The sequence below is a fragment of the Hemitrygon akajei genome, chromosome 10 (assembly GCF_048418815.1).
Source record: "Hemitrygon akajei chromosome 10, sHemAka1.3, whole genome shotgun sequence".
In the NCBI taxonomy this organism is placed as follows: domain Eukaryota; kingdom Metazoa; phylum Chordata; class Chondrichthyes; order Myliobatiformes; family Dasyatidae; genus Hemitrygon; species Hemitrygon akajei.
In genome coordinates this window covers 46,106,943-46,109,789 of record NC_133133.1, presented here as the reverse complement: position 1 = coordinate 46,109,789, position 2,847 = coordinate 46,106,943, and positions in this window count along the sequence as shown.

The window sequence follows — 2,847 nt, the reverse complement described above, 5'->3', positions numbered from 1 at the left end:
CTTCGTCGAACCTGCAGTGCTGCGTCAAGACTTAGCACTTACGGCTCACACTCTCCTATTTCAGCTAGTTGGCTGTACGCCAATATTTTATTTGCTTCGCCTCAGCAAACTCGACATTTAACACCAGCCATTTTAGACCATTGTGACCACAGGTCTCGTGGCCAGCAACTGGCAGATGCGAGTCTAGTATTAGAATATACGAGTTATTATCCTTTTCATCAACACCCCTTGAACTGAGGTTTTCCTGTCAAAGTTTGAAGCAATAGGATGGTATCTTATCTTGGAATGGCCGAGTTATAGGCAATTATAACACTTCCAAGATTTTCTACTGTCTACTCCGTATGGTAACTGGTAGGCAAAAATCAAAAGATTAAGGAAGGATCCTGATATCAGGATGTCCCAAATTAGTTACTAGCCAAGTCTTCTTAGCCTGTATGAAGGATATCTTACTTCTGCCCTTTTGTGGGTCCTGATGTGGCTAATGAAGTGAATGGTAGCTCAGCAGTCTCTTTCTTAGATGGAGCAGGAAGGAGTGAGTAGGTGATGTATTGGCGGTTTACTCCCTGTTGCACTTATGCAAGACTTCTGGTACTCCTGATCCACAACCTTGAGGTACAATGCAGTGCTGCTCCACTTTAAGCAGTAAAGGACCAAGTATTCCCAAGAATCAGTAAAGATGTTATTATTCCTTACAGGAAGGTTTGAGCACATCCCCGAATTCTTTCCATTGTTCATCTGGTAATTTCCTCCCATGGAAGAGCTTGGAATGTATCTGCTTTAGGAACCTGGGTTTTGGACTGGGCTGCCCAACATAGCTGACTAGGAGTAACTAGGTCACAATATTGGAGGATTGGTTGCTTGGATGTTGGCCTAGGAGGGGACACCAATATTTTCAGGAAATGTAGAGGCTTAACACAGAACAGAGGAGACAATACAGCAGTGAGTGATCACTTTAATAATAAGCTGCAAAATAACAAGCCATGGGGGGTGGGCACGAAGCGAGAGAATGGATATTTAACATGACAATGCAACAATGTTACCAAAAGCAAGAAGTAACTTGTTGAGGCTGGCTGGTTCAATGGTTGAACAAGAACTTTGAATGGGAGCTGGGTTTAAATAGGCTGCAGGTGATGAGTTGGAAATGAGTGGCAAGTGAATCCTGTTAGTTGAATAGAGACAGGGAAGCGCCTGCTTGTGCAGGCCTGACAGGACCCCACCCCTCCTACAGCTGGCGACCAATGCCCAGGACAATCCAGATGGGTCTGGTAGAACTTCTTGATAAGCGATGGATCCAAGATGAAGCTAGACAGTACCCAAGAACTCTCCTCCAGGCTGTGCCCTTCCCGGTCAATCAGATACTGCACACCCATCCACAATGACGTGAGTCCATCAACCAGAAAACCACGTATACTGGATCACCTTTGGCTGCCTTGATAATGGAGGTGCAGGCTCAGATGGGTTGAGTGGTCTATGGACAATGGGCTTAAGGCAGGACATGTGGAAGGTAGGTTTGATCCTGTGGGGTGGTGCAATGGGTAATCTTGAAGAGATCAATGACCGGGGCAAGAGCTTGCGGGAGGGTGCGCAGGGGCTGCTGTTAAGTGGACAGCCAAACAGGGCCCCAAGCTGGAATAATCTGGCTGGGCACTGCTGACAGTTGTCCTGGCAGCTAGGAAGTCCCTTTATGCCCTCTTCCAAGCATCCCAACGTGTAAATCAGGGCCCTGTTGGGGCCTCCACCCTTGGAGGAACCAAGGGTTGGTAGCCATGAAACACTTCAAAGGGTGACATACCCATGACAGAGGAGGTGTGTAGGTTGTGGGACAGTTCTGTCCAGAGACTGTACTTCTTTCATGCGGAAGGGTTAAAGGCAGTGAAGCATCACAGAAACTTCTCAACTTGCTGATTGGCTCTTTCTGACTGACCATTGATCTGCAGATGATAGCCAAAGGATAACCTCACTGAGATGTGGAGGAGGGAGCAGAAGGCTCACCAGAAGCAGGAGACAAATTGTGGATCCTGGTCTGTCACAATGTCCTGAGGGAAACAGTGGAGGTGAACTACTTGTTGGAGAACTAGGACCGCTGTCTCAGTGGCTGACGGAAGTTTGGGGAGGTCAATGAAGTGGACCACCCCGGAGAACTGGTTCACCACTGTCATGATCACCGTGACCCCATTGGAAGGTGGTAAACCTGTGATGAAATCCATTGTCATATGAGACCGCGGGCATCGAAAGTCCAGTAACAGGAGCACAGAGGGCTACTGGTTGAAGGAATTGGACTAGGCACATTGAGGGCAGGCAGTGAGGAACTGATGTACATCTATGAACATGGTAGGCCACCAGAACTGGCGTAGCAGAAAATCCGTTCTCCATCCAGGAGTGGGCCCACTGAAGTTCCTCAGAGTGCACGGCTGCTGGCACATACATGCAGTTGTGAGGAGTTTTGGCCAGAGCAGGCTTGTGTGAATCTAGTTATGAAGATCCTGGGTGATCCGAGTTAGAACCTGCGAAGGTGGAATAAAGGGCTGAGGATTGATCTTTATTTCAGCTGGGTCAAACTGTTGAGAAAGGGCATCCGCCTTAGTTGTCTTGGAGCCAAGTTGGTAGGAGATGGTAAAGATGAATTCCTTGAAGAGGAATGGCATGGGTAGAATTGGCAGGTATGCTGAATGGATATCAGGTTCTGGTGGTCAGTCCAGATCAGGATGGGCTTGTTAATCCCCATCAGCTAATGTCTCCATTCCCCTATTTAATGTTGAGCAGGTCGCTGTCTCCTGCTCCATAAGGTGCTCTGTAGAGTTGAACTTGCATGAGAAGAAGGCACAAAGGTCTTCCTACGCATCTGGT